This window comes from Bufo bufo, chromosome 5 (assembly GCF_905171765.1).
Source record: "Bufo bufo chromosome 5, aBufBuf1.1, whole genome shotgun sequence".
NCBI lineage: Eukaryota > Metazoa > Chordata > Amphibia > Anura > Bufonidae > Bufo > Bufo bufo.
Window position 1 is genome coordinate 555,691,340 of NC_053393.1, and position 18,957 is coordinate 555,710,296.

The 18,957-nt window shown below is 42.9% G+C and overlaps 2 protein-coding genes across 16 annotated transcripts in view; one reads left to right on the forward strand and one right to left on the reverse strand.

The window, feature by feature from the left end:
• Positions 1 to 18,957, reverse strand: part of LOC121000834 (zinc finger protein 383-like) — a 1,218,895-nt gene that overhangs the window by 737,166 nt on the left and 462,772 nt on the right. For 2 of the 15 annotated variants that reach the window (XM_040431525.1, XM_040431530.1), the window contains exon 1: positions 3,528 to 3,578. The exons of 12 other annotated variants lie outside the window; for them this stretch is intronic. The gene's annotated coding sequence lies outside the window, so the exon portion shown is untranslated. Of the gene's footprint in view, positions 1 to 3,521; positions 3,587 to 18,957 lie in introns of those variants that run through there. One more of the 15 variants, XM_040431526.1, reaches the window with a different exon arrangement.
• The window catches only part of LOC121000850 (gastrula zinc finger protein XlCGF26.1-like), a 106,779-nt gene that overhangs the window by 63,582 nt on the left and 24,240 nt on the right, over positions 1 to 18,957 (forward strand). The window lies entirely within an intron of this gene.

An 18,957-nucleotide genomic window follows, 5' to 3' on the forward strand; every position in this document is an offset into this window, starting at 1 on the left:
TAACCCCTTAGTGACCAAGCCTGTTTGGGCCTTTATGACCAAGCGTTTTTCTTCCTTTTTTTATGGTCTCGTTCCAAGAGGTATAACTTTTTTATTTTTTCATCTATATAGCTTTATGAGGGCTTGTTTTTTACGGGACAAGTTGTAGTTTTTAATGGCGCCATTTTGGGGTACACATAACTTTCTGATTAACTTTTATTAACTCTTTCTGGGAGGGAGATGGGGAAAAATAGCAATACTGCCACTGCGTTTTTACATTATACATTTTTTGGCGTTCATTTTTCGGTACAAATAACATAATATCTTTATTCTCTGGGTCAGTACGATTACAGTGATACTAAATACTTATAATTTTGTTTACGTTGTACTACTTTTTTTGCAATAAAACACCTTTTATTAACCCAAAAAATTATTTTGCATTGCCACTTCACAAGACCCATAACTTTTTTTTATTTTTTTATATGGAATTGTGTGAGGGCTTGATTTTTGAAAGACGACTTGTATTTTTCATGGGTATGATTTTGGAGTAAATGCAGCTTTTTGATCGCTTGTTATTACGTTTTTTTTCGGTGGAAACTAAGAATAAATTAGAAATTCTGTCTTTTTTTATTTTTTATTTTTTACGGCGTTCACCATAGGGGATAATTTATGTAATATTTATGTAGTCCCGGTCGTTACGGACGCGGCAATACCAAACATATGGGGGATATTTTCTTTTTGAAATTTTTTTCATTGAAAAGCGTATTTTCAATGGAAAAAAAGGCATATTTTTTTATTTTATGGAATTTTTTTTATTTAATAAATGTGTATTTTTTTTCTATTTTTTTTACTACTTAATAGTCCCACAAGGGGACTATAATATACAGTATTTTGATTGCTTTTAAAATGTAATGCATTATCTCTATAATGCATTGCATTTCAATAGCAATGCTATTCGAACATTGACCAGCAGGCTGCGCCAGAGAGGCACAGCCTGCTGGAAGTAACTGAAGACAGGCTCGGGCCCTCATCGGAAGCAAGGTAAGCTTCCCAGCACATCAGCACCCCGCGATCGCATTTTCGGGGTGCTGATGGGAGACAGAGGGAGTCCGCTCCCTCTGTCACCACTTTACATGCAGCGGGCGCCATTGCGCCCGGCATGTAAAGGGTTAAACAGCCCGGATCGGCACTCCTGCCGTTCCGGGCTGTTAGAGCAGGGACCCGGCTCTCATGTGAGAGCCAGGTCCGCGCTCCCCGCGGCACGGGGGAGCCGCGCGGCGCTTAAACTGTGCCGCCGTAAAAACGCGGCGGCCCAGCCTAAGGCCCCTTAGTGACCGCCGTGAAAACACGTATGGGTGGTCACTAAGGGGTTAACCCCTTCATAATAATGAAATTTTTGATTGTTTACCCCCAGCCTTCCCGGAGCCAGAACTTCTTTATTTCCCATTAACACAGATGACGAGGACGTTAACATCGCCGGACGAGGACTTGTTATTTGTGGGACCAGTTGTACTTTGTAATGGCGCCAGTTACGGTTCTACACAATGTAGTGGGAAGCGGGAAAATTCCAACTGGGGGATAAAAAAAAAAAAACACCCACAATTCGGGCAGTTTCCTGGTTTTGCTGTCCCAGCGTTTCCTGGCCGGTTCCCCTCATCCTCCGGTCGGTGCGATTACAGCGACACCACATTTATACAGGTTTTATTGTGTTTTACTACTGATGTTTTCTCTGCATCCCCATCTTCTGACCGCCATAACGTGTGCGGCGCTGTGTGCGCATTCCCAGTCTCTGCTTCTCACTGACGCCGTATTGTGGATGGCGGTTTTATTTATTTTCCCATTTGCGCTAAATCCTTGTACATTTTAATGGCGGAGGCGCCGGCGACGTGTGTTGTTTATGTACTTTTAACTTTGGGGAGGGGGGGGGGATTTGACTATTTTTTTTTAACCCTGTTTTATAGTTCCAGGTTTTTGCGCCTCCAGGTGCCGTGGTCACGAGCCCCGGTGGACGTGGCGGCTGCTGCTGGATCGGTCCCTGCCGTATAAACATGTCGCTGGTTTTATCCCGTTCTCGGCTTCTCCCTGTGACTTGTGGCTGGATCGGCGGCGCTCCTCCTCCAGGTCTGTCATAGGACGTCCACTGGGAGACCCTCCCCCGCAGCAGCACCAACCCCGTCACATCCAGCAGACTGAGGGGAGGATCCTGCAGCACTCATAACAGACTGCACCACTGAAGCATCAACTGCCACAGACATCATACACTGCACTACTGAAGCATCAACTGCCACAGACATCATACACTGCACTACTGAAGCATCAGCTGTGACAGACATCACACACTGCACTACTGAAGCATCAGCTGTGACAGACATCATACACTGCACTACTGAAGCATCAGCTGCGACAGACATCATACACTGCACTACTGAAGCATCAGCTGTGACAGACATCATACACTGCACTACTGAAGCACCAGCTGTGACAGACATCATACACTGCACTACTGAAGCACCAGCTGTGACAGACATCATACACTGCACTACTGAAGCATCAGCTGTGACAGACATCATACACTGCACTACTGAAGCACTAGCTGTGACAGACATCATACACTGCACTACTGAAGCACCAGCTGTGACAGACATCACACACTGCACTACTGAAGCCCCAGCTGTGACAGACATCACACACTGCACTACTGAAGCACCAGCTGTGACAGACATCATACACTGCACTACTGAAGCATCAGCTGTGACAGACATCACACACTGCACTACTGAAGCATCAGCTGCCAGACATCATACACTGCACTACTGAAGCACCAGCTGTGACAGACATCACACACTGCACTACTGAAGCCCCAGCTGTGACAGACATCACACACTGCACTACTGAAGCACCAGCTGTGACAGACATCACACACTGCACTACTGAAGCCCCAGCTGTGACAGACATCATACACTGCACTACTGAAGCATCAGCTGCCACAGACATCATACACTGCACTACTGAAGCACCAGCTGTGACAGACATCACACACTGCACTACTGAAGCACCAGCTGTGACAGACATCACACACTGCACTACTGAAGCATCAACTGTGACAGACATCATACACTGCACTACTGAAGCATCAGCTGTGACAGACATCATACACTGCACTACTGAAGCACCAGCTGTGACAGACATCATACACTGCACTACTGAAGCATCAGCTGTGACAGACATCACACACTGCACTACTGAAGCATCAGCTGTGACAGACATCATACACTGCACTACTGAAGCATCAGCTGTGACAGACATCACACACTGCACTACTGAAGCATCAGCTGCCACAGACATCATACACTGCACTACTGAAGCCCCCTCTGCCACAGACAGAATAGACTGCACTACTGAAGCATCAGCTGTGACAGACATCACACACTGCACTACTGAAGCACCAGCTGCCACAGACATCACACACTGCACTACTGAAGCACCAGCTGTGACAGACATCACACACTGCACTACTGACTGCGCCCCCGGCTCCCCGGTACCTGCTCCTCCTCAGGCCGGGGCTCTCCCTCCCGCTGTCCGGACATCAGAGCCTCTTTACAGGACGAGGCTGAAGTTGGTTTCTTATACATTACTATGACAAATAAACATTTTTTCCTCTTATTCCTCTGCAGTAAATCTGTTTTTTTTTCTACATAAATGTTAAATATTATTTGTGAACAATCAGATTAATAAAAAAAAAATCTAGATTATTTGTGTTTTTACTAAAAAAAAAACGATAGTGAAAAATGGATGAAAAAATATGCATTTTGAATAAGTAACTGAGGAATTTAAGGGGTTAAACGCCATTGGGCCACTAATCTAAGCGTGGAAATATAAAGAGTAAGGACCCCTCCATAACACCCAACTGTACTCAGCCCGGCCCAAACTGTGGATTGGCATTAAAACAAGTGCCAACCTTGCCAACTATATACATTTTCAGCATTTTGAATAAGTAACTGGTGATTTTAAGGGGTTAAATGCTGTTGGGCCTCTGATCTAAGGGTGGAAATATAAAGAGTAAGGACCCCTCCATAATACCCAACTGTACCCAGCCTGGCCCAAACTGTGGATTGGCAGGAAAACAGGTGCCAACCTTGCCAACTATATACATTTTCAGCATTTTGAATAAGTAACTGAGTAATTTAAGGGGTTAAACGCTGTTATGCCACTAATCTAAGGGTGGAAATATAAAGAGTAAGGACCCCTCCATAATACCCAACTGTACCCAGCCCGGCCCAAACTGTGGATTGGCATTAAAACAGGTGCCAACCTTGCCAACTATATACATTTTCAGCATTTTCAATAAGTAACTGGTGATTTTAAGGGGTTAAATGCTGTTGGGCCTCTGATCTAAGGGTGGAAATATAAAGAGTAAGGACCCCTCTATAATACCCAACTGTACCCAGCCTGGCCCAAACTGTGGATTGGCAGGAAAACAGGTGCCAACCTTGCCAACTATATACATTTTGAGCATTTTCAATAAGTAACTGGTGATTTTAAGGGGTTAAATGCTGTTGGGCCTCTGATCTAAGGGTGGAAATATAAAGAGTAAGGACCCCTCCATAATACCCAACTGTATCCAGCCCGGCCCAAACTGTGGATTGGCAAGAAAACAGGTGCCAACCTTGCCAACTATATACATTTTGAGCATTTTCAATAAGTAACTGGTGATTTTAAGGGGTTAAATGCTGTTGGGCCTCTGATCTAAGGGTGGAAATATAAAGAGTAAGGACCCCTCCATAATACCCAACTGTATCCAGCCTGGCCCAAACTGTGGATTGGCAGGAAAACAGGTGCCAACCTTGCCAACTATATACATTTTCAGCATTTTGAATAAGTAACTTAGGAATTTAAGGGGTTAAATGCCGTTGGGCCACTAATCTAAGGGTGGAAATATAAAGAGTAAGGACCCCTCCATAATACCCAACTGTACCCAGCCTGGCCCAAACTGTGGATTGGCAGGAAAACAGGTGCCAACCTTGCCAACTATATACATTTTCAGCATTTTGAATAAGTAACTGAGTAATTTAAGGGGTTAAACGCTGTTATGCCACTAATCTAAGGGTGAAAATATAAAGAGTAAGGACCCCTCCATAATACCCAACTGTACCCAGCCTGGCCCAAACTGTGGATTGGCATTAAAATAGGTGCCAACCTTGCCAACCATATACATTTTCAGCATTTTGAATAAGTAACTGAGTAATTTAAGGGGTTAAACGCTGTTGGGCCACTAATCTAAGGGTGGAAATATAAAGAGTAAGGACCCCTCCATAATACCCAACTGTATCCAGCCTGGCCCAAACTGTGGATTGGCAGGAAAACAGGTGCCAACCTTGCCAACTATATACATTTTCAGCATTTTGGTGATTTTAAGGGGTTAAAGCCCATTTGGTAACTCACGTTAGGAAACAAATTAGAAGAATAATGGCCCCTATATTATATCCAAAAAGGTAGTGGCCAAAAATCAAGTGCTAATATTTTTTGGTGTGGAAGGGCATCTTTGTATTACACAAGGAGAGTGTGAAATCTGCCCGCGCTGTAGAGCCCCAACACCCACCAGTCCACTCGGGCATGAGCGCCGCTGTGGTAATGCCCGGCCCCTGAAGCCATTTTGTATTGTTAGAAAATATTGCTTGTTGTCACCCTATAAAAGAGACCTTTGTTACTCCTTTGGAAAGGAGAAAAATCTTCATGTCAAGAACTCAATGAGGGACATTTAACAATGGATTTAGAGTATTTTTTTCCCCCTTACATAAGTGAAATGTGCGCCTATGCCGTTTTTTGTGCGACTTTTGTGGGTAAGAATAAAGAACCAATCAGCCTTAACTTTAAAAATTTTCAGTTTTCACTTTGCTGTGGTCAGGAATTTATCAAGTGCAAAAGTCAAACTAGTGGCAAAACCCTTTTAAAAAGTCGCCAGTATCAGCAAGGTCAGACCTCGCTTAAAAAAATTGCTTTTGACAGCATTTTTAAAAGTTGCACAAAAAGTCTCAGGACTTTGTAGTTGTAGTTGTGTTCCTCGGGTAGAAGATGTGCGGGCGGCGGATGACTACATCTCCCAGCATGTCCTTACTCTAAGGATCAGTAGTTGTGACAATACATGTACTAACCTATTTTTCTCTGGCGTTTTTTTCTTCTCATTTCAGATCTGTGGATTCTGTGGATTCCTTCAGTTGGTGGACTACATTGATGAGCAGCATTATTTTATTATTTTTTGTGTTAATAAAATGGTTAATGAGAGCTTGTGGGGGAGTGGTTTTTGAAATAAAAAGTTATAAACATGTTTTTTTTTTCTTTTTTTTTTACTTTACGGGCTTAGTAGTGGAAGCTGTCTTATAGATGGAGTCCATTACTAAACGGGGGCTTAGAGTTACCAGGGTGGGCAAGGACCATTGTTACAACCTCTCCCCAGCCTAATAACGCCAGCCTGTTACCGCCTAGGCCCAGGAGGGCATTTTTGGCGCTCTGGGCCTGTTGGTACTAGTTCTTCCCGGCACCCCTGTGGCATTGGGTACCGGGGTAATAATTGGGGGTTAGCGCTAGCTGTTTTTGTGGCTAACTCTAAGCCCTGGCTTAGTAATGGACTCTTTAAAGTAAATTTAAAAAAAAACGTTCTAAAAACAAAACATTCTAACAAGCCCTCGTTAACAATTTTATTATTATTAAACCAAAAAAAACGCTGGTCACTGTAGTCCACTGAATCTGAAGTAATCCACAGGATACACAGATTTGTAATGAGAAGAAAAAACAAACACCAATGGGTTAGTATATTTAGAGTATGTTCACACTGCTGAATCCTATGTGAACATAGTATCAGTGTTAACTCCGCGAGACCCGTTCACACTGAGGAATTTCAGAATTTCAGAAGTGGACAATTCCGCCTCTGATATTGTTCAGAGAGAAGAAGGAACATGTTCCTTATTTTTGCTGAAGTCCGTGAACACTGAATAGCTGCCAATGGTGATGGCGCAGTGCCGTGTGGTCCTCTAATTCCCCTGTCCTTTATTACAAGGTGCCCGTATTTGTCCTTTATTATAAGGTGCCCGTATTTGTCCTTTATTACAAGGTGCCCGTATTTGTCCTTTATTACAAGGTGCCCGTATTTGTCCTTTATTATAAGGTGCCCGTATTTGTCCTTTATTACAAGGTGCCCGTATTTGTCCTTTATTATAAGGTGCCTCTATTTGTCCTTTATTATAAGGTGCCTGTATTTGTCCTTTATTATAAGGTGCCTGTATTTGTCCTTTATTACAAGGTGCCCGTATTTGTCCTTTATTACAAGGTGCCCGTATTTGTCCTTTATTGTAAGGTGCCCGTATTTGTCCTTTATTGTAAGGTGCCTGTATTTGTCCTTTATTATAAGGTGCCTGTATTTGTCCTTTATTATAAGGTGCCTGTATTTGTCCTTTATTACAAGGTGCCCGTATTTGTCCTTTATTATAAGGTGCCCGTATTTGTCCTTTATTGTAAGGTGCCCGTATTTGTCCTTTATTATAAGGTGCCCGTATTTGTCCTTTATTATAAGGTGCCCGTATTTGTCCTTTATTGTAAGGTGCCTCTATTTGTCCTTTATTATAAGGTGCCTGTATTTGTCCTTTATTATAAGGTGCCTGTATTTGTCCTTTATTACAAGGTGCCCGTATTTGTCCTTTATTACAAGGTGCCCGTATTTGTCCTTTATTATAAGGTGCCTCTATTTGTCCTTTATTATAAGGTGCCTCTATTTGTCCTTTATTATAAGGTGCCTGTATTTGTCCTTTATTATAAGGTGCCCGTATTTGTCCTTTATTATAAGGTGCCTGCCTTGCATAAATTCATGCATCACCTGCAAGAAATCCCCAGGCCGTCGATATAGTCTGTTATTTAAGATTATGTTTTTTGTAATCCGAAACCAGTTTTCAACAGATGAATTGGTGTCTCTGGTGTGTTCTGGGTTATTAGATGGCAGCATTATACCACTCCACATTGGTATTGTTGCAGCGTAATTTTCTAAAATGGCAACAAGTGCGGGACAAAGAAAAGGATTTGGATCACAAGATCTTTCCATTTTGCAATCCCTCTGAGCTTCTTCTTTTTTTTCACATATCAGTTTTAGCATCATAATTGAAAACGGTGATTTTTTTTTCCTGTTTACATCACTGTCTTTGCAATTTTCCAAGTTGATATCACTATCATTTTCCAGCAAATTGTTAATGTCGTCAATTTTTTGATTATGAATTGCACTGGTTAACAGGTCTTTGCACTCTTGGCAGGCCTCTGTTTTTAGTTTTGCATAGTGTACATAGGTCATTCGTGATATTTGAATTTTTATATCATTGAGATTGGTAGCATTTTGAAGAACTGCAAATGAATACAGGAACAGTTTTTTTGTATCCTTATTTGTATTTGTTCTGTGTGTTTTTACAGAAATTAGTTTTATCCTATGTGCTGCACCGATGTGTAAAACAGTGAAATCACAGGATCTTTTACCTTCACAGACTAAAAAGCACTTTTTTAGGTATTCGGTAATACTAACTTGATTAAATGCATGTAAAGTTGCATGAATAAAGTGCCCAACTAAAATCAACTTCTATTTTTTGCGGTGTTAGTTTTTTATTACAAATATTTGTGAAGTCCCGACATAGACAGGCTAGCCAATGTTGTATAGCTGGTACTAGCCAATGTTGTACAGTTGGTACTAGCCAATGTCGTACAGCTGGTACTAGCCAATGTCGTACAGCTGGTACTAGCCAATGTCGTACAGCTGGTACTAGCCAATGTCGTACAGCTGGTACTAGCCAATGTCGTATAGTTGGTACTAGCCAATGTCGTATAGTTGGTACTAGCCAATGTCGTACAGTTGGTACTAGCCAATGTCGTACAGTTGGTACTAGCCAATGTCGTACAGTTGGTACTAGCCAATGTCGTACAGTTGGTACTAGCCAATGTCGTACAGCTGGTACTAGCCAATGTCGTACAGCTGGTACTAGCCAATGTCGTACAGCTGGTACTAGCCAATGTCGTACAGCTGGTACTAGCCAATGTCGTACAGCTGGTACTAGCCAATGTCGTACAGCTGGTACTAGCCAATGTCGTACAGCTGGTACTAGCCAATGTCGTACAGTTGGTACTAGCCAATGTCGTACAGTTGGTACTAGCCAATGTTGTATAGTTGGTACTAGCCAATGTCGTACAGTTGGTACTAGCCAATGTCGTACAGTTGGCACTAGCCAATGTCGTACAGTTGGTACTAGCCAATGTTGTATAGCTGGTACTAGCCAATGTTGTACAGCTGGTGTACTGTGGTCCGAGGAGACCAGTTCTGCAAGTGGCACAACAACCTTCTTTGGTTTCTCTAAATTAATGCATAAAGCATAATATAGTATTTTTTGATTTATGTCTTGTGGCTTTCTTATGACTGATCCAGTTGCATCAAGATAAAGGTTGCATATTTGTGAATTTTGAAAATCTTTTAAGAGGTACAATTGAGTGTCTGAGTACAGGTGTATTATAAATGGCACCATTCCTATAATCCAAGAAATCATTTTTGTCTATTCTATTCTGTAAGTTCTTTTCACTTGAAATTTTCTGAAGAACATCAATACTTTTAACCGAGCTTAAATGACCAAACTTAAGTTGTTCTGTATTTGCGTTTGCCATTTGTTTGGTATATAAAAGCATTGGTCTCGTTTCACTCAATTGGGTGGGAATACGCTTTCTTTCTTCATCACGGGTGTGCCTTCTATAAGTCTGTCTTTCTGAATGATTGATGGAGCCTGTCACATTTACTCTGAAAATAACCTGTCTATGGTGTTTTTTGGGCTTTTTCAGAATTGAAAAAGTATATTGGGTGCATCCATTAAATTTGCAAATAGCTTTTACACGCCAGTAGACACAGTTTTGCTTCCTTGAATGTTTTGTTTTAACTCTGTTATATCTAAATTTCAATACACAAAAATTATTAATTTCACATATTTTTTTGCATAAAACAACGGTCCAGCCATGTTTTAAGACTCGGTAGCCATTTCTTTTATGGGGTTTAATTTTTACCCATTCCTCCATTGAAACAGACAGAGTAAACTGTGAAGGACAGTGTGCTGAAAAAACCTCTCCTTGACCAGATTCTGGTTCTGACCGCCCCATAAATGGAGTCGTTGTGTCTCTAAAAGAAACCGTTTCTTCACATTCAGACAATGGGGTAGAATTTTGTGCCTCAAATGTCTCTGAAATATTATCACTTTTTTCCATATTCTGGAATTTTTCATGTAGCTCAGTGTCCGTAAATAACATTTTTCTGCTGGTTTTAATGAAAATATCAGATTTAACATTTTGTTCAGTGTATTTTTCTTTATCTTTTTCTGTGCACATAGGGCACAACCATGGTGAGATTGTGGCAATATCCTGAATACTTTTATATCCAATCTTCACATCTACTACATTGGGCATAAGGCTCATTTGGATTGTTTTTCTGGATACACACACAATACAGTTTGTCATCATCATCACCTGAACAATCAGCAAAATTCTCCTCCTCAATAGGACTTTCTCTGTTCTGTGGCTGCACTTGTACAGTTAATCCTTCTGTTCTTGTGCACATTTTTCTTCTATCATCATGCCATAGTTGATGTAGCCATTTTCTTGTTGACAAATTGTTCCAATCTTCCCCCACACAGAACAGGACTTTCTGTAGCCATCCTTTCCCAATAGCAATTTATATTGAATAAAGAGCTCTATTACTCTTTTTTCAGTTTCTTTCTGGTCAAAAAACCTTTTCCATCCCATTGTCAAGAGAAAAAAGTGACACAAGTAGCAAGCTCCTACCTCTTGTGGCTAACGCAGCTGCTAGTCGGCTCGTCTCTGTAAATCTCTCACTGACAACTCTGATCAAACTCAAAAAGATGAACAAACTTACCAATAGAAAGCTTTCTTGTGATTAGACCCCCACAATCTATGATCTATGAGACTTGCCTTTTATTTAATTATGTTTCTCTTTTTTCAGACTAACAATGTATCTTTGCTCTTTGAGGACACGGTGACGTAACTCGTCCGATTCTCCACCTACAGACCACGAGGTGGAATATTGGAAGAGTTATGAGGGTGCAGTTTAACAACTCTCGGAAAGTATTGTTTCCACACAGTGCATTTCTCTGGGGGAAAAAATAACATGTTGGGGGAGATTTATTAACACCTGTCCATAGAAAAGTTGCTGAGTTGTCCATAGCAACCAATCAGATCGCTTCGTTCATTATTAACAAGGACTCTACAAAATGAAAGAAGCGATCTGATTGGTTTATGTTCAACTCATCAACTTTTCCTTTGGACAGATTTTGATAAATCTCCCCCGTTATCTGTAGGTCCATATATTTACAACGATACAATATAGGTCTTGTTTTAATCCACAGTTTGGGCCGGGCTGGATACAGTTGGGTGTTATAGAGGGGCCCTTACTCTGTATATTCCCTCCCTTAGATCAGTGGCCCAACAGCGTTTAACCCCTTAAATTCCTCAGTTACTTATTCAAAATGCTGAAAATGTATATAGTTGGCAAGGTTGGCACCTGTTTTCCTGCCAATCCACAGTTTGGGCCAGGCTGGGTACAGTTGGGTGTTATGGAGGGGCCCTTACTCTTTATATTTCCACCCTTAGATTAGTGGCCCTACTGCGTTTAACCCCTTATATTCCTTAGTTACTTATTCAAAATGCATATTTTTTCATCCATTTTTCACTATCGTTTTTTTCAGTAAAAACACCAATAATGTCGTGTTTTTTTTATTAATCTGATTGTTCACAAATAATATTTAACATTTATGTAGAAAAAAAAAAAACAGATTTACTGCAGAGGAATAAGAGGAAAAAAGGTTTATTTGTCATAGTAATGTATAAGAAACCAACTTCAGCCTCGTTCTTCACAGGACGTTTCCAGCAGAACTTCCTCTTTCCCTCAGGTTCCTGGAGGTTTCCTCTCCCAGCATGCTTTGCGGTGTGACGTCACAGGGCTGGCCCCGCCCGGCACACTGGTCAGTCAGCACTAGCCCCGCCCCCTACACCTCCGGCGGCCATGTTAGTACACCCAGACATGGCTCCTGCTCCTCTCCTCACATCACTGAGGGCCACAGGCGCTTCCCTCACCATCTCCAGAGCCCCAAACACTGGGAGCGGCCAGCACAGCCGTATCTAAGCCTCTCATGTGAGATACAGCCTGCTGAGCCTGGATCACAGCTTCTCTTGTGTGATACTGTCTGCTGAGCTGTGTATCTAATCCTATCTTGTGTGATACTGTCTGCTGAGCTGTGTATCTAATCCTATCCTGTGTGATACTGTCTGCTGAGCTGTGTATCTAATCCTCTCCTGTGTGATACTGTCTGCTGAGCTGTGTATCTAATCCTCTCCTGTGTGATACTGTCTGCTGAGCTGTGTATCTAATCCTCTCCTGTGTGATACTGTCTGCTGAGCTGTGTATCTAATCCTCTCCTGTGTGATACCGCCTGCTGAGCGGTGTATCTAATCCTATCCTGTGTGATACTCCCTGCTGAGCTGTGTATCTAATCCTATCCTGTGTGATACTGTCTGCTGAGCTGTGTATCTAATCCTATCCTGTGTGATACTGTCTGCTGAGCTGTGTATCTAATCCTATCCTGTGTGATACAGTCTGCTGAGCTGTGTATCTAATCCTCTCATAGGTGTGCACCCTAAAGCACAAACACACGGCGCGCGCGCGTATATGCGTATATATATATACACACACACACACACAAATACACTAAGGGGTATCAGGGTACATTATTATACAGGGGTGATATAACTTATATTATATGTTATATTATCCCTTCATCATGTCCCCTGAGATAGCCCTCCTCAGTTATATTACCCCTGTATAATAATGTACCCCAATACCCCTTAGTTTTACCCCCTGTATAATTTACCCTGATCCTTCAGTTATATTACCCCCTGTAATTCACCCTGATACCCCTCAGTTATACAGTATCATATAACTGAGGGGTATCAGGGTACATTATACAGGGGTGTAATTGAGGAGGGGTAGCAAGCAGCGGGGAACATACAGGGCAGATTCCAGTGGTGTACCGTGGGTTGCCAGCACCCGGGGCAAGCCAAGTATTTCTCCCCCCAATCTTTTTACAAATAATGCAGTACATGTCACCTGCAGTCCTATGTAACACCACAGATAACACAGTGATAACTCTCTGAGTACAGATAATGTAGTAGATGTCATCTGCAGTCCTATGTAACACCACAGATAACACAGTGATAACTCTCTGAGTACAGATAATGTAGTAGATGTCACCTGCAGTCCTATGTAACACCACAGATAACACAGTGATAACTCTCTGAGTACATATAATGCAGTAGATGTCACCTGCAGTCCTATGTAACACTACAGATGACACAGTGATAACTCTCTGAGTACAGATAATGTAGTAGATGTCACCTGCAGTCCTATGTAACACCACAGATGACAGTGGTAACTCTCCGAGTACAGATAATGTAGTAGATGTCACCTGCAGTCCTATGTAACACCACAGATGACACAGTGATAACTATCTGAGTACAGATAATGTAGATGTCACCTGCAGTCCTATGTAACACCACAGATAACACAGTGATAACTATCCGAGTACAGATAATGTAGTAGATGTCACCTGCAGTCCTATGTAACACCACAGATGACACAGTGATTACTATCTGAGTACAGATGATGTAGTAGATGTCACCTGCAGTCCTATGTAACACCACAGATGACAGTGATTACTATCTGAGTACAGATGATGTAGTAGATGTCACCTGCAGTCCTATGTAACACTACAGATAACACAGTGATAATTCTCCGAGTACAGATAATGTAGTAGATGTCACCTGCAGTCCTATGTAACACCACAGATGACAGTGATAACTCTCCGAGTACAGATAATGGTTATGAGGCCCCAGAATGCAGAACACGCACAGTGTGACCTGAAGTCTGGGGCCGGACTGCGGCCGTGTGGGCTAAATCCTATAGCCCCCCCCCCCCAAACAGATATGTGGATGGACATTATTATATACAGTAGAGTACAGACGCACTATACCTGTTACATCCAGTGACGTCTCCTGTGATGTCGACCTTCCTCAACATCTTCATTCGGAGATAAGACCGCCATGACACCTTCTTTCAGCCGCGTATCTGAATAGTTTCACAGAAAATGTTTAGATTTCTCACTTTACTCTCCTCCTCAGATGACAGACCTCCCCTCCCCCGTAGTGCCCATAAATATAATGCCCTCCGTATAATTATAATATATACTGGCCCCTCTGTGTTATTATTCTTAATATTATAATGGCCCCCTCTGTATTAGGCTCCATTCACACGTCCGCAAAATGTGTCCGCATCCATTCCGCAATTGTGCAGAACGGGTGCGGACCCATGCATTCTCCATGGGGGCGGAAAGCACACAGTGTGCTCTTCGCATCCGCATTTCCGGAGCGGCCTGCCGAACTTCCGGTCCGCGGCTCTGGAAAAAAATAGGCTGTTCTATGGGGGTGCCAGGCGGGTATGTTGCGGATCCGCAAAACACTGCGGACTTGTGAATGAACCCTAATAGTAATAATTATGGCGCTCTTCAGCCCCTCCAGCATACAGTCCCATGTAAAATAGATCACTCTCCCGCCTTCAGCCCCTCCAACATACAGTCCCATGTAAAATACATCACGCCCTGCCTTCAGCCCTTCCAGCATACAGTCCCATGTAAAATACATCACTCTCCCTGCCTTTAGCCCCTCCAGCACAGTCCCCAGGTAAATAACATCACTTCCCCCCCTCTCTTCAGACCCCTCTAACCTTCTGCTCCTCTCTGCAATGTGCTCTGTTGAATTTCCTGCATATCTTGAGGCCCCGCCCCCTGTATGACGAGACTCCGCCTCTTTCCCGACATCATACCTCCCTAGAGCAAATCCATTCTAGCGCTCTACTGTCTCATAGGCTTCAGACCCTTAGCCTGAAGCCTATGTGAAGGATCGCATCAGGAGTTGGCAGATGGCAGTGCAGCACGGAGGTGATGATTAGGGTGTGCGCACGCCTATGAATCCTCTCCTGTGTGATACTGTCTGCTGAGCTGTGTATCTAATCCTATCCTGTGTGATACTGTCTGCTGAGCTGTGTATCTAATCCTCTCCTGTGTGATACTGTCTGCTGAGCTGTGTATCTAATCCTCTCCTGTGTGATACTGTCTGCTGAGCTGTGTATCTAATCCTCTCCTGTGTGATACTGTCTGCTGAGCTGTGTATCTAATCCTATCCTGTGTGATACTGTCTGCTGAGCTGTGTATCTAATCCTATCCTATGTGATACTGTCTGCTGAGCTGTGTATCTAATTCTATCCTGTGTGATACTGCCTGCTGAGCTGTGTATCTAATCCTATCCTGTGTGATACTGTCTGCTCAGCTGTGTATCTAATCCTATCCTGTGTGATACTGTCTGCTCAGCTGTGTATCTAATCCTATCCTGTGTGATACTGCCTGCTGAGCTGTGTATCTAATCCCATCCTGTGTGATACTGTCTGCTGAGCTGTGTATCTAATCCTCTCCTGTGTGATACTGTCTGCTGAGCTGTGTATCTAATCCTATCCTGTGTGATACTGTCTGCTGAGCTGTGTATCTAATCCTATCCTGTGTGATACTGTCTGCTGAGCTGTGTATCTAATCCTATCCTGTGTGATACTCCCTGCTGAGCTGTGTATCTAATCCTATCCTGTGTGATACTGTCTGCTGAGCTGTGTATCTAATCCTATCCTGTGTGATACTGTCTGCTGAGCTGTGTATCTAATCCTATCCTGTGTGATACTGTCTGCTGAGCTGTGTATCTAATCCTATCCTGTGTGATGCTGTGTATCTAATCCTATCCTGTGTGATACAGTCTGCTGAGCTGTGTATCTAATCCTATCCTGTGCGATACTGTCTGCTGAGCTGTGTATCTAATCCTATCCTGTGTGATACTGTCTGCTGAGCTGTGTATCTAATCCGATCCTGTGTGATACTGTCTGCTGAGCTGTGTATCTAATCCTATCAGGTGTGATACTGTCTGCTGAGCTGTGTATCTAATCCTATCCTGTGTGATACTGTCTGCTGAGCTGTGTATCTAATCCTATCCTGTGTGATACTGTCTGCTGAGCTGTGTATCTAATCCTATCCTGTGTGATACTGTCTGCTGAGCTGTGTATCTAATCCTATCCTGTGTGATACTGTCTGCTGAGCTGTGTATCTAATCCTCTCCTATGTGATACTGTCTGCTGAGCTGTGTATCTAATCCTATCCTGTGTGATACTGCCTGCTGAGCGGTGTATCTAATCCTCTCTTGTGTGATACTACCTGGTGTCAGTAGCGGCTGCTTCAGGGGCCCGGGCTGACAAGGGGCTTCGCAGAGCTACACCACATTCACAGACAACATATGGGGGTCCCTCAGCTCCCCTCCCCCTCCCAGTATACCGGACATAGGGGCTCCGTGCCCGGTTGAGACTAGAATGGAGTGGTTAGTTGGAGGTCCTCCTGTTCTTCATGTTACTTAATAAATTCTTTGCATTCTTAATTCTGGAAACTGTTTTACTAGATTTATGAATTTCCTATATCATTTTTTTATATATATTTTTATCGATGTAATAGAAAAAATTCCATTCTGCTTGTTTTCACAAATACATAAAAATAAAACTAAGGGGGTCATTTATTTTCAAATATATACGACCTTTTAAGTCACTTACACCAGTTGTAAATAAGGAGGAATGGCGGGGGCGGGGTGGCCCGGCTCATTTCTCATTTCCTACACCAATGATGTAGTTCTGAGGCTACTTTCACACTAGCGTTCTGCTGTCCGCTCGTGAGCTCCGTTTGAAGGGGCTCACGAGCGGAGCAGAACGCTTCCGTCCAGCCCTGATGCAGTCTGAATGGATGCGGATCCGCTCAGACTGCATCAGTCTGGCCGCGTTCAGCCTCCGCTCCGCTCGCCTCCGCACGGCCAGGTGGACAGCTGAACGCTGCTTGCAGCGTTCGGGTGTCCGCCTGGCCGTGCGGATCCGTCCAGACTTACAATGTAAGTCAATGGGAACGGATCCGCTTGAAGATGACACCATATGGCTCAATCTTCAAGCGGATCCGTCCCCCATTGACTTTACATTGAAAGTCTGAACGGATCCGCTCCGGCTACTTTCACACTTAGAAATTTTTCTAAGTTATTAATGCAGACGGATCCATTCTGAACGGAGCCTCCGTCTGCATTAATATGATTGGATCCGTTCAGAACGGATCCGATCAAGCGCAAGTGTGAAAGTAGCCTAAGCCGACAGGATCAGAGTTTTACCGTTCACACAGCGCGGCCATTTTTTGTTAACACTCATTAATGGCTGCGTGGTTTTGCCAATAAAACACACAAGTGTCAATCAAAATGCCGCTTCTAAAAGCCGACCGCATGTGAGTACACCCTTCATGTATTTTAATTTCACAGTTTTTTTTTTTTTTAATTGTTTATTTTATTAATTTTTGTCAATGAAAAAGTAATACAGATACAATATCACATTGCATATCAGTGAGAAGCAATACAGGTACAATGTCATATTGCATAATATCAATATCAGAAGTGTCCATTGGTATACAAAATACATATTTTGCATCAGAAGCCAATAGGCACATTGAGAGTTGGTACAAAGAACGGACATAAAATAGTGACAATGACACGACACACAGGGGAAAATAAAAAAGGGGAAAAAAGAAAAACTGATGTTCAGAGAACCCTTAGGCCTCTTTCACACGGGCGTTGCGGAAAAATGTCCGGGTGCGTTGCGGGAACACCCGCGATTTTTCCGCGCGAGTGCAAAACCTTGTAATGCGTTTTGCACTCGCGTGAGAAAAATCGCGCGTGTTTAGTACCCAAACCCGAACTTCTTCACAGAAGTTCGGGCTTGGGATCGGTGTTCTGTAAATAGTATTATTTTCCCTTATAACATGGTTCTAAGGGAAAATAATAGCATTCTGAATACAGAATGCTAAGTAAAACAGGGCTGGAGGGGTTAAAAAAAAATAAAAAGTCATTTAACTCACCTTAATCCACTTGCTCGCGATGCTGGGCATCTCCGTCTGACTCTTTTACTGTCTAGGACCTGTGGAGAGCATTAACTATAGTTTAAGGACCTGGGATGACGTCACTCTGGTCATCACATGGTACGTCACATGATCTTTTACCATGACTGGAAGTTACGCAACTCCTTCTCAGGAACAGGAATTGGGAGAGTTTCAAACAAATACAGTAATTTCGGCAAAATATTCATCTTGACTGACGCTATACGGCCCAATAAGGAGATGGGAAGAGGCATCCATTTAATCAGCAAGGTTTTGAGTTCTCGGAACGTAGATGGAAAATTTTGTGTATAACGAGGAATAAGTAGGGGTTAAATTTACCCCCAAATACCTCAGCGACGTTTCCGTCCATTGAAAGTGGAAGCTAGATTTCAAGGTGGCCAAATTGTCAGGAGGTAGGTTAAGGGGGAGGGCCTCCGTTTTTATGGAATTAAATTTTATAACCAGATAGTCTACCATAAGTCTCTAGTAATTTAAAAAGGTTAGGGAGCGAAATATGCAAGTCAGTTAATGTCAGTAAAATATCGTCAGCGAATAGTGAGAGTTTGAATTCAACTGCATTCACTTTAATCCCATGGATATCAGGGTGAGAACGTATGGCCGCCGCTAAGGGTTCTATGCATAGAACGAATAGCAAAGGGGATAGCGGGCATCCTTGACGCGTACCATTTTTTTATAGGGAAAGATAAGGAATGAGCATGCTTCATTTTCACCGTCGCTGTGGGTTGGGCATATAGGACATGAAGGGCTGTAGGGAAAGGGCCTCTCAAACCAAAGGCCTCCATAGCAGAGAACATAAAAGGCCACCCTAAGCGATCAAACGCTTTCTCCGCGTCAAGACTTAGCA